The 13479-nt window shown below is 35.0% G+C and overlaps 1 protein-coding gene and 2 long non-coding RNA genes across 3 annotated transcripts in view; all 3 read right to left on the bottom strand.

The window, feature by feature from the left end:
* The window catches only part of LOC114269955 (uncharacterized), a 278957-nt gene that overhangs the window by 41495 nt on the left and 223983 nt on the right, over nt 1–13479 (bottom strand). The window lies entirely within an intron of this gene.
* Nucleotides 454–4270, bottom strand: LOC114268414 (uncharacterized). The gene is made up of 4 exons (XR_003631251.2): nt 3885–4270; nt 871–947; nt 625–717; nt 454–548 (listed from the first exon to the last, which is right to left on the bottom strand). It is a non-coding gene; the product is annotated as an uncharacterized LOC114268414 (long non-coding RNA).
* LOC114263637 (uncharacterized) lies at nt 5655–6635 on the bottom strand. Its single transcript, XR_014329006.1, has 3 exons — nt 6425–6635; nt 5954–6058; nt 5655–5861 (listed from the first exon to the last, which is right to left on the bottom strand). It is a non-coding gene; the product is annotated as an uncharacterized LOC114263637 (long non-coding RNA).

The following is a 13479-nucleotide window of genomic DNA, read 5'->3' on the forward strand; positions in this document are numbered from 1 at the left end:
TACACAATAACGTATTAGCTTATACAATTAATGCAGGACGCAACACAACATTCCTGATGAACGCCTAGGGGGAAACTAAAGGACAAGACCAATAGTCTTTACCTGCTTTGCAGTAAGACAGGTTTCTCCTTCAAATGGCCTTCTTCTTCACAGCAGATCATGCCAACTGCAAATACACTTTTTTGAAATAATAGGTTCCATGAGAAGCATAGATATGTTGTTTGATTAGCATACAAACTCAAATCAAAACTAAATCATATTAAAAAAATGCCATAACAATTTGGGAAGTGCTAGAAGTTGTACCCGAATTTCCATTTTTTATTTTCTTTCAAAACTACCCTCATTTAAAGGCTCTCTCCCACTCCTCACACCAAACAGTGTAAATTCTCCATTTTTTAAGATTGCAAGTGTGTGCGGATAAGAGAGAGGTAGAAATGGGGCAACTATATTACTTGTGAAGCAACTGTAGGGTCAATGGGTTCCTCAAACAGACCAGAAGCAACAAGTGCTGTTGCATGCTTTCTAATGCGATTTTCGAGGAAATTGAACTAGATCATCAAAAAGACAAAGTTAGTACTTTTCACAATAAGTTAAAACATCTGTGCTATGAGATCCATTTAGTACCTTGTCTTCAACCATCGGTGATAACCTCCGGCAACCTCTGATGATCAATTCCGGCAACTTTCGGCGCTCACTACTGTCACTATCTCCTAAGATCTGATGACGACAGGAGAAGAAAAAGAAAAAGAAAAAGAAGAATAATGATAGAGAGAGAGAGAGAGAGAGAGAGAGAGGATAGAGAGGAAAAGGAAAAAGAAAGGCTTAGTAGAAAATTGTTAGCCTTTGTATTGTAGATCAACATGACCATACCTTTACCATCTGCTCTTTGTTCTCTTTCTAGTGATAAATTTATAACTGATAGATTGACCCATCCAACATATTCACATCTACAATGACAAATCAGTGATAAATTCAGCAACAATATACAACATATTGAACAAATCAATGATAAATTTATTACTGGTAGATTAATCATAATACATATTCATCTCTCTCTAGTGACAAAAATAATAAATTTATCACTGACTGTTTGTTAAAAAATTGCAAAAAGAAATACTCATCATCATCATTACAAATTAACACAAGATTCAAAGACATATTCAGTAATAAATTTCGCAGTGATAAACGCATTTACTGATAAATTTCTCACTAGTTGTTTGTTAAAAGATTACAAAAAAAAAAAAAAAAAAAAAAAACCTCGTCATCATCGTCACAAATGAACACACGATTCAAAGAAATATATTAGTGATACTTTTATCACTAATACAACAGATTTGGTTTAAGAGAAATAAAAAGAGAGGGAGTGAGGAAGAGAAAGTTGATAAATATAAAATGAACAAAAATCAGTGATAAATTTATCATTATATTTATATCAAAATTTCAGCAGCAGCAGTCCATAACATATTAAACAAATCAGTGATAAATTTATCACTGAATTAAGTGATAAATTCATTAGATTAGTTCAGAATGTTTTACAAATGTAGATCTTGACCAACACATTGTAGAAAGAGTCTCGATCTCATTGGCAACTATGTACGGTACTAGATTGGTGCCGAAGATGGTAGATTGACATTCAAAACAACTAGATTTGAAGCCATTGGTGAAGTTTGACGTTGAAGATGGTCAATCGATGATTAAAGAAGAATGACGGTGATGGCAGATGAAGGATGAAGGATGGAGGAAGAGCGACGGTAATGGCAAAGAAGAAGGAAGACGACAATGTTAGGCAAGCAAGTCAAACGATTGAGAGATGGTGAAGTATAGATCGACGACGGTGGAGATGGTTGATGAACAATGGTAGTGGTAGTGGCTGGTGAAGGTGGTGGTAGTGACCCGTAGAGGTGGCGGTGGTTAGTGACGGATGACGATGGCGGTTGTGGATGGATGGCCATGGCCATAACTACAATGGTGGTATCTTCTAGAGAGAGAGAGAGAGAGAGAGAGAGAGAGAGAGAGAAAGAGAAGAGAAAGAAAAAGAGTCTTGGAAAAATGATCAAGAGAGAAATTAATACAAATTGAAAAAATTAATGGGTAATAAATATTATAAACAATTAAAGATTTAGAGAGTGTTTGTGATGATTTAAATATGGATTTTTACTAGCTGGTAGCAGGGAAAAATCGAGATAAAAAAATATAACAGGATTTCTTAGCGTATGAAATAGAAACTTAAGACCTAATGAGTAACAGATTCAATTATTGGGATTAGCTGGTAAAAATCTCAAAATTATATGGTGGACTTGGAGCAAATTTACTTGGTGCCTCTACTTGATTGTTATTGGTTAAAGTAGTGAATCCCAATACTTTTTGTTTGAATTTTGGAAAACAATTTAACAAGTTTTAAGTGATAAATAGTATGTAATAGTACTCCAAGACTATCAAATAATCACTTAAAGGGTTTGTTTGGGAAGTGGGTTGATTTTTTGACTTTTTAACTTCTTGATTATTTTAATTTGGGACTAAAAAACCTCATTTGAGATAGACTTTTTGATTTTTTTAATTTTTGTGAAAGAGAATATAATGATTATGTATTGGATGTGATGTTTTGTCTTATTAGATTAAAAAACATATTTTATCTTTTAGTGACTAAAATAATCACCAACCCAACCCAAGTTGCCAAACGAAGGCATAATAGAGTTTTAAGTTCCTATCTCTTCCTCTTTGAAAAGATAATATAGATGTTTTCTCACATTATAATTTATTTTTTTTCATAAAATGACTCAAAATAATTAATGTTCATCATAAATAATGATACAGTACTAATTAATTGTGAAAAAAAGAAATAAGGAAAAGAAAAGAAAGATAACAGTGTTAAAAGCATTCAATTTATTAAAAAAAAATAAAATTGACGAAAGGCTAGTGGTTGTGTATGAAGGATGACAGCTTTGGAATATGCAAAGAGGATTTGATTGGTAGACCCACTATGTAGTAGAAATTATCTAATAAATTAGGAATATTTATGTGTCTAATGTCTATCCAATGATCTTTTATAATTTATTCATTATTATTTTTTATTTTTAAGGTCATATATTCATTTAATTTTTACTATTCATTAAGCACACAATTAATATAAATTTTTTAAACGATACGATAATTTTTACAGAGATGTATTTTCATAAGAGCTTTGTAATACAAATCATATTCTTCGGCATATTCCCTATTTTTGGATTGGAAGGCGGATGGTGGAGCAACTAAACTAACCACAAATTTAACCACCAATTAAATTAAAATAAAACACCCCTTCCTCAATAATGACCTAGATTACAACTGCCAAATTTGATTATGATTTCATGTTTTTATTTATAATTAGTTTAGAAAAAAAAAAACAAAAACAAAAAAATTTGTTAGGCAAACTATTCCTGAAAATTAGTTTTAAGGATTTTTTTTTATTTTATTTTTTATTTTTTTTTTCTGTAAACACCTATTTTTTGAAAAAAGAATTCTAAACAAGTGTTCATGAGACACAAGGAATAAGAGGCTTATTGAAATCAAAACACTTTTTTTATTTAGCTGAATTCAAAATATTATTTTTTAAACATTTTTTAACTATTTCCAAGACAATTTGCCACAAAGACATTCATTAGCATTTGCCTTTTCAAAAATAACAATTATTTTCGTGCAAAATAAAAATGATTGTCAAACTTTTCATTGCTTGTATTTCTTAAAACATGAAAAGCAAAAATAAAAGAAAACAAAAACACAACCAAAAACGACTTTTCTTTTCTTTTCCTTTTCCCTTCTTTTTTTGGTTGGTAAAGAGCGAAATCATTGCCACCTTGAAAAGACAATAATAATACATTAATTGAACATCATGTTAGTAACATCACCTTAATTGTGATGTGAAACTAGTACTACATGACAGCACTCCCTAAACAGTCTTCATGGTGCTAAGCTCCTCCATTAGAATTTGGTGTCCACTATGACAGGTCTCTAGTTTGCTTCCAAACAAACTGATATCATCTGCAACTGCAAGCTCTATAAGTTTAGGGTTTACTTTTTTTTTGAAGCACTTGTTGAATCACTACACGCGGTAGTTTAAGGTCTATATGCTTATAACTGAAGCACTAGCTGAATCAGGGCTTCCCCCGTAGTTAAGCTCCACGAAGAAACCCGCTCCTTCGCCCCTAGCCAGTCTTCCCGGATTAACACAAATGCACTTCGCTTGCTCTTCTCCGTCATTTTTATCCCCAATTGACAACACTTGTCCGCATAGGAGATGAAGAGTTAAATTTCATTCATGCAATCCAATCTGCTCTAAGCTAGATAAGAAAGAAAACTGATTTGCAAACAGAATTTATGTACAAAAAAGTCCACTAGAATGGCGTGTCAATTGTAGTTTTGAAATAACAAGTCACTTTCATGAGTCTTTTGATTTGAAATGAATGAATATCATTTTGACACATCATTCTGTATAACTATTCTGTTTCGTATATCCATCATTACTTTGATATAACTAGAACTGTCATTTACCTTCACGAAATGAGCCAAGTCAAAGGATAGGATTAGGATATCTAGATTACAAGGGATCTGAAGAGCCTCTGGAGCGAGAGAAAAATCCACGTGAGTATCTTCCATTGGTGGGTATAGAGGATAGAAGCTGTTTTCAAAAAGTAACCGTCTTTTCAATTGTTTAAACTTCTTAAACATCAAATACAGAAATTTCCATTAAGAGAATAATAAAAACATGCCTGTGCTGGCTAAGTAGATGATTTGCAAGTCTATTCATGCGCTGCTTGGATCCCCCAGATGGATTCCGTGAGATCTCCTCTCCGCTAAGTTGTTTGAGAATATCCACAGTGCAGCAACCTACCTTGATCTGAAAACCCAAAATGTGATTGAAAACTAATTAGAGACTTGTACAATGTGTTTTAACTCAAAATGCTTCAAACCATTGTTTTAGAATATAAAATAATAAGATTAAACATATTCCCTTGGGAGAACCTTAAATAGATTCTTTCTAATTCCATGTTGCTCTTCCAAATTGCATTCATCTCAAGTTTAGGGCATTCTGCTAATTAGTTTGTTTTTACTCCAAAAGTACGGTTTCAAGCTTTTTTGTGGTGCATGAGATTGATATAATGCAAAAAAATTTCATCTCATCAATGCATTTTGAAGAATTTGGAGGAGCACACACAAACATGAAACTAATGTCTAGAAGTACGAACAATCATAATTTAAGAGTAAAGACAATTAGTGATTACCTCATTTGCACTGAAAATCCCCGGATTTGTAAGACGGGTTATCTGGTAAGACAATGTAATTTCTTTAAAATTGTGACTTGCGAGACTGCAAACTGAAAAATGATCTGGATCTAGCAACCTGTTCAAAGGTGGGCTTCCCCTAGTCTAGTAGAATCATGCATACCTGATGTTTGAGACGGCTTGTTGAATATCAACAGCAGGCTGCAGAATCAAAGCCAAACAACATTAATCTAGAAATTAACACTTAATTATGATCTCAATTTTTTGTTAACTAATTGGGAAAATAGAGATACTATATAAATTAATTTAGCAATAAAATTACCTGAGGGAAAACAAAGTCATGATTTGCGTCCCGTATAGATGGCACGAGAATCACACGTGCAGCAGAACCCATATATTCCATACAATCTTGAAGCTGCAAACCATTGAGGGAAAAAAAAATTTAAAAAAAAGAAAGATAAAATCTTCTCAAACAGGCAAAATTATCTAGTGTAGATAGATAGATACCCTTCCAAGGATTTCAAGACGAAATATTTCATCAAAGGTCCTGTTTACTGCTCCTTTCTTAATCTCTGGATGTTCAAAATCAATAAATGGTCCCAGCTGCCAAACATAAAAAATCCAATTTCTCAAGTCATTTATCAATGCAGATTACAATTTACAAGATTATTGATATGAAAAATGGTGGGTCTTACCAATAAAAGCAACTGAGGCTGCTTTCTTTGTGCATATGCTAGCAGCTCAGTTAGAGATTCAAAGAACAAGTTGTCAGTTGTGGTAAAAGGACCTGCTGCAATAATCTGTTTAAGATTCCAAAGACATGGACAAATGCAATATTAGTACAAAGAGCTTAAAAAGATTACCAAACTTAACCTAATATTAGACATAGCATATTCCAACAAATGGCTTTGGATTTCAAGTAATAAATACAGCTATGAGACTATCTGCCCAAATCCCAATATGGGTTGCATGCTCAAAGTGGGAAGTTAAGGTTCTTTTTTCATGATATGAAATTTCAGAAGTTAACTTCATGTATAGTACCATGTTTAGCCTCATGTGGGATGAGAATCAAAATTGTAAAGCTTACACAATTAATGCATGAGGCAACACAACATTCCTGATGAACGCCTAGGGGGAAACTAAAGGACAAGACCAATAGTCTTTACCTGCTTTGCAGTAAGACATGCTTCTCCTTCAAACGGCCTTCTTCTTCACAGCAGATCATGCCAACTGCAAATACACTTTTCTGAAATAATAGGTTCCATGAGAAGCATAGATATGTTGTTTGATTAGCATACAAACTCAAATCAAAACTAAACCATATTAAAAAAATGCCATAACAATTTGGGAAGTGCTCTAGTTGTACCTGAATTTCCATTTTTTATTTTCTTTCAAAACTACCAAGTGTATCAGATCTATCTGTTGGAGTGAGAAGAAAACCCTCTTTTGTATCTTCATGTTCATCACTCAAATCCCCGCCCCGCCCCAACCCCCCCACCCCCCGCCCCCAACCCCCTCCCCTCACGTCACTCCCCTCCCGTCACTCGCGCCACTCCCATCACTCCCCTCACGTCACTCCCGTCACTCACGCCACTCTTGTCACTCCCCTCCCGTTACTCACGTCACTCCCCTCCCGTCACTCCCGTCACTCCCCTCCTGTCACTCACGCCACTCCCCTCACGTCACTCACGTCACTCCCCTCACGTCACTCCCGTCACTCACGTCACTCCCCTCCCATCACTCACGCCACTCTCGTCACTCCCCTTACGTCACTCACGTCACTCCCCTCACGTCACTCCCCTCCCCTCACTCACGTCACTCCTTTCACGTCACTCCTCTCCCGTCACTCACGTCACTCCCCTCCCCTCACTCCCCTCCCTCCCTCCCTCCCCCCTTCTGGCCCGCCCTCCCCTCCCCTCGCTAAGAGTGATGTGGAGAGATGAAAGGTTCAAGGAAGCTGCTTCAACGGGTGATCATCAAAGCACCTATGAATACGAAGACGAATCCGGCAGTGACTTTTTGGGAAATGAGGTGGGTTTCAGAGAAAGAATAGGATTTACCTTTGGAATCGATGATGAGACAGGGTCTGTCTAGGAATTAAGAGAGGTTTTTGAAGCAGTAAATGTGGAGGTAGGTGGTTGGAGATGGGAATGTTAGGAAGCTTTGATTGGAAAACATGGGTTTCGGAAGATGAAGACGATTGGTTGTGCGGCGGAGGAGGAGAATGAGAAAGCTTTGGTTTTTGTGTTTCAGCAGAGGCCACAGACAACATTGTTGCCCTGTCTCTTTCAACGAGAAGAAAAAGCGAGAAGAGAAGAAAAAGCGATTGCCCTGTCTCTTTCAACGAGAAGAAAAAGCGAGAAGAGAAGAAAAAGCGATTGCCATGTCTCTTTCAACGAGAAGAAAAAGCGAGAAGAGAAGAAAATGCGAGACCACTCCCTCCATCCCCCTCTCCTCGCCCTCCCTCCCTCCCCTCCCCTCCTCTCTGTTATCAAAGGTGTTGGTGGTGGTATAGGTGGTGGCGGGGGTATTGGTGGTGGTGGTGGAATAGGGGGAGCTGTTGGTGGTGGTGGTGGTGTTGGAGGAGGTATTGGTGGTGGCGGTGGTGGGGGTATTGGTGGGGGCATAGGTGGTAGTGGTGGTGGTGGAGGAGGCGTTGGTGGTGGTAGGTGGTGGTGGTGGTGTTGGAGGAGGTATTGGTGGGGGCATAGGTGGTGGGGGTGGTGTTGGAGGAGGCCGTTGGTGGTGTTATAGGTACTGGCGGGGGTATCGGTGGCGGTGTAGGTAGTGGTGGTGCTATTGGAGGAGGTGGTGGTATAGGTGGTGTTGGAGGAGGTATTGGTGGTGGCGTTATCAAAGCTTTCAATTCAATTGCTGCCCCTCCCCTCCCCTCCCCTATATATATATATATATATATGCGGGAAGACTCAGAAAAAAATAAAATAAAATAAATTTTACTCAATTTAAAATTCCCTCCCTCTACTCAACTATTCCTTTTTAACATTATTTTTTTCTTTTTTGTAATAAATAAATTTCACTCAATTTAAAATTTCCTCCCTATGCTCAACTATTCCTTTTTAACATTATTTCTTCCTTTTTTGTAATAAATAAATTTCACTTTTTAACATTATTTCTTTCTTTTTTGTAATAAATAAATTTCACTCAATTTAAAATTCCCTCCCTATGCTCAACTATTCCTTTTTAACATTATTTCTTTCTTTTCTGTAATAAATAAATTTCACTTTTTAACATTATTTCTTTCTTTTTTGTAATAAATAAATTTCACTCAATTTAAAATTCCCTCCCTATGCTCAACTATTCCTTTTTAAAATTATTTCTTTCTTTTTTGTAATAAATAAATTTTACTCAATTTAAAATTCTCTCCCTATGCTCAACTATTCCTTTTTAACATTATTTCTTTCTTCTTTGTTGTTGGTGGTGGTGTTGGAGGAGGTATTCCTTTTTTTGTTTTCATTATTTCCTTTTAACGTTATTTCTTTTTTCCTTAGGCCTCGTTTGGGAACATGTTAATTTAGTATTTTTTTTGACTATTTGGTTAAAATATGAACTAAAAAAAACTAGTATGTTTGGGATAACTTTTTGACTTTTTACGAAAAGATGTGTAAAAAGCAGAGAGAAAAGCGAATCTTTGACTTTTTGGTATGGGTTGTTGGCTTTTTGGCTTTTTTAATAATTTTTTGACTTTTTTGCTAAACCGGCCCTTCCCAAACAAGGCTTTGTCATTTTTTTTTTTATTCTTTTCCTTTTAAAAATTATTGTTTTTATTCATTCTTTTCCTTTTTTGTTTTTATGTAGAATTTTTCTTTTCCTTTTCCTTTTAGATTTGAATCTCATGATGTAAATATTAAATTTGAATCATTCATCACTTTTTTCATAATAATTTTTTTAAATTTCACTTTTTAACATTATTTCTTTCTTTTTTGTAATAAATAAATTTCACTCAATTTAAAATTCCCTCCCTATGCTCAACTATTCCTTTTTAACATTATTTCTTTCTTTTTTGTAATAAATAAATTTCACTCAATTTAAAGTTCCCTCCCTATACTCAACTATTCCTTTTTAACATTATTTCTTTCTTTTTGTTGGTGGTGGTGGTGTTGGAGGAGGTATTCCTTTTTTTGTTTTCATTATTTCCTTTTAACGTTATTTCTTTTTTCTTTAGTCATTTTTTTTTTTGATTCTTTTCCTTTTAAAACTTATTGTTTTTATTCATTCTTTTCCTTTTTTGTTTTTATGTAGAATTTTTCTTTTCCTTTTCCTTTTAGATTTGAATCATTCGTCACTTTTTTCATAATTTTTTAAAATTTCTATCTTAAGCAATGTAACATGTACAAAAAAAAAAAATTCTACATGTATATAAAAATTTTCACATAAAAATGGAACCATACATGTAAGAAACATCCTTAATTAAAAATTTGTATGAATAGTGTGTACAAATTTTTTATTTAAATATATCGATTTCACAAAAATCAATGGTTAGGTTTTTTTTTTGTTTTTTTTAGTGGTTAGGTTGTTTACTCTGCGGTGGTTAGGTTGCCAAAGAGGTTGCCATCAACCACGTGGATGAATTGCTATCACAAGCACCTTAATGGCTGTGGTGACCCACCATCGAAATTATAGCGACCCTGGCCTTCTCCCATTTGATTATTGTATCCGGACTTAGGTTCCGTAGATTCTGTCATTGTATAACGGTTGTTGTTGTCCCTTATTTCTCATTTGGAATTATAGGATGTGTTGGGCAGGTTTGTTTCAGGTTGGTTGGGTTTAGAAATCAAGTGTTGCTGTCCAGTATTTTGGATCTTCGCTCGAGCGAGGAGTTTGTCGCTCGAGCGAGCTGTTATTTTTGGTTCTTCGCTCGAGTCGGGGTTTGGTAGCTTGAGCGAGAGTTTGTGTCTGGTTTGGACCTGTAGCTTTGCATTCTTGGCTCGAGCGAGCTTTTCTTCGCTCAAGCGAGTTAGTTCGTTCTTCGCTCGAGCAATTGTTCCTTCGCTCGAGCGTGTGTCTGGTTACAGACCTGAGGGTTTGAGTTCTTCGCTCGATCGAGCTTTCTTTCGCTCGAGCGAGCTTTTGGCTTGTTGGCTCGAGCAAGGCTTCCTTGGCTCGAGCGTAATTTCTCTGTGTCTGGTCGCTCGAGCGACCAAGTCTTCGCTCGAGCGAGCCAGTCCAGTTTATATACACAACAGCGGGTTTTGATCAGTCTTTTTCATATTCTTTTTGATTCCAAACCCTAGGTCCGACTTCTCTCTCTCCCTATTCACCTTCTCTCTTAGATTTGATCCACTTAGGGTGTGTTTCTATCCTAGATCCTTCATTAAAAAGATAGAGTGGGTTGAGGGCTTTCATTTAATCTGAACATTTGGTGATTTGGAGCACATTGGAATTTGGGCATTCATCTCTATCTTCTCCATTCGGGTTATTTTCTTCAAGGTAGGGATTTCCTACTCCATTTTCTAGGTTTTGTTCTAAGTTTTGGTATTTTAACATGTTGGGGATACTTTGGTAAATTTTGGGAAAAACCCTAGTTGTATTATTGAATTAATTTGTATAAGTAATTCATGGAATTGGGAAAAGAGGGTTAAATTCATGGAATTGGGGAATTCATTGATTAAATGGCGTAATTGGGTAATTGGTATCATTTGTCTATTGAATTGTTGACATAGTTATTTTCAGTTTAGAAATAACTGTTTTGGGCTATCGGTGGAGGATAGTCGTGATTGTTGTAGACATTGCATGTGGATTAGGAATAACTGAAACTAATCACATTGGTTAAGTCATTAATTTTGACTATGGCATTGATACAGAAAATACGTGTATTGATTGAGCATTGCATTTGCATACATTGTTTTGTGTGTGGGAGGAGATAGGGGATGTACTCCACGGTTTAGGGGAAGATAGGGGATGGACCTCTAAACCGGATTTTGTTTGGGAGGAGATAGGGGATGGACTCCATTAGCATCACTTTTATGTGTGCTTATTTATATAGAAGTGTTTATTGATACAGCACTAAAATGTGTATCAATCTGGAAGTATGAAGTGTTTGATTTGAGCTTGAGTCTCATTTGTTTGTTGATATTGGAAGGATGTGAATATTATATATGTGATTCACTGTTGTAAGTTTGGCCAGGTTCTGAGCCATGTTGATAAAATTGGAAAGTAAAACGTATCTTAGACAATAGTGTCATGAGACTGTAAAATGAAGTAATTGATTATCTTGGTTAACCATCTGTTGAATGCTATTGCTTTATTCATTGCTTATATGTGGTTTAATATATTTCTACTGGGCTGTGGCTCACCCTTTATGGGAACATCATTTTCAGGTTCAGGTGATAAACTACCTCCAAGGACTTAGCTTGGGAGGGTCTGGCTTCTGGGTTGAAGAAGACTACTTTTAGTTAATTGTCTTTAATTATTAGTACATGTAAACATTCAAGCCTAGGGCTTTTCTTGTATTGAGTTAGAACTCATATTTTTTTGTGTCCAAGTGTTGGCTTGGAAAGATGTAAGCCTGTAGGGCATTTTATTCGATGATACATGTAATACTTTATTTGGTAATACTCTGATGAATGAATTAATAAATTGTCTTCTTTAAATAATGCATGTCAATGATATATAATGGGTTAATTTTGAGGGCGTTACAGAAATTTATTTACTCTAAATGATTAAAATTAAAAATAATATTATCGATTTAGAATTTTGTTTATATAAATTAAATTTATTGTAAATACGTCTCACACTACATCAAGTTAAATTTATATTATATAGTCCCTTTCTAAGTAAAATTTGTAGAAAAATCTTCAAAAAGAATCACACAATTATTGGATACATCCTTCATGTATTTTATATGTTAATGATTGGACATACTTCCTGTTCAAATAAAATTCGTTCACAATGTAATTTACCGAACACATCAGAATATTAAAATCAAACGTTTTTTAAGAAGATATGATAATATAAATTTGAATCTCAGTTACACACATTATAAATTTAACCAACATTAATGTTTCAAATATTCGTGTTCAGTTGCCGTCTTAGTTGGTACGTAATGTACCCTCTTACAGCTACCATTGCGGGGTCGGAGTCCCCTTCCTCAATCACATCGGCAACCCATGTGTATTCATCGTGGTCGGGCATTTCGGGGGCCACGTATTCGGTGCTGTTTGGGATAGCCAGCGTGACCTCATCAATTTCACTGTGTCAGAATATGAAGTTATGTAACGCCATTGACGCACATACAAAGGTCACTTGATTAGAGAAACTCAACTTCTGAATATTCCGCAATGCCCCCCACCTCAACTTCCACGCACCGAATGTCCGCTCAATACAACTACGCAATGACGAATGTACCTTATTGAATAGTTCGAACTCATTCTGTGGTGTTCGATTCCGATGGACATTTTGGTGATACCTATACCCCTTGTATGGGGCTAGGTACCTTGTCTTGTTGCTATAGCCGCTATCCACCAAATAGTATTTTCCTGCAACGAACACAGAGATGTTATTCAATGTTGCCTAGCTAGTTGGTGACCATTTGGTTGTCACTTTGCAGTTTATAACTACAAAACTCAAAATTACTGCCAATAAGACATCGTTTGAAAAGAGTTTTTTTGGTTTATAAATGGTTGTCACCTACAATAATTTTAGGAAAAATCGTAATGTCAAATCAGAAGTTTATATTGTTTTTAAACTGACATTTCAAATTGTTGGTAACAAATATTTGTTTTTCAAGTAAGTTTTTTGTTTCAAATCATTTTTCTTGCAAGTAATTGTCTTTCAATTAATTTTGATTTTCATATCCTGATTTTCCACCTACAAGTTTTTTGGGTGAAATAAATACAAGTGGCCATTCAGTTTTTTTTTGTTTTTTTTCCAAAAAAATAAATTTGCTATTATTGTATTACTAATTATTTTGTTTTCCAATTTTGTTTTGAAATACTTTTTTTGTCCATACATTGTCTTGTCAAATACAACAATTTGGAATTACATTTCTGTTTTTTGTAAATAGTAGTTTTAAATATTTTGTTTCGACGTAGAAATTTTTCAAATTAATTTATTTCATAAATTTGTTTATTTACAATTTTTTTTAAAAATGATATTGTGTATGTTTGCAGTATCATGTGGACATGTTCGCATTATCACAATTTTTTTTAAATCAATTACCAACTGTAAATAGTAATTTAGACAGATTTTTGTGTTCAAGAGC

The sequence above is a fragment of the Camellia sinensis genome, chromosome 5 (genome assembly GCF_055761805.1).
Source record: "Camellia sinensis isolate YWXY chromosome 5, ASM5576180v1, whole genome shotgun sequence".
NCBI lineage: Eukaryota > Viridiplantae > Streptophyta > Magnoliopsida > Ericales > Theaceae > Camellia > Camellia sinensis.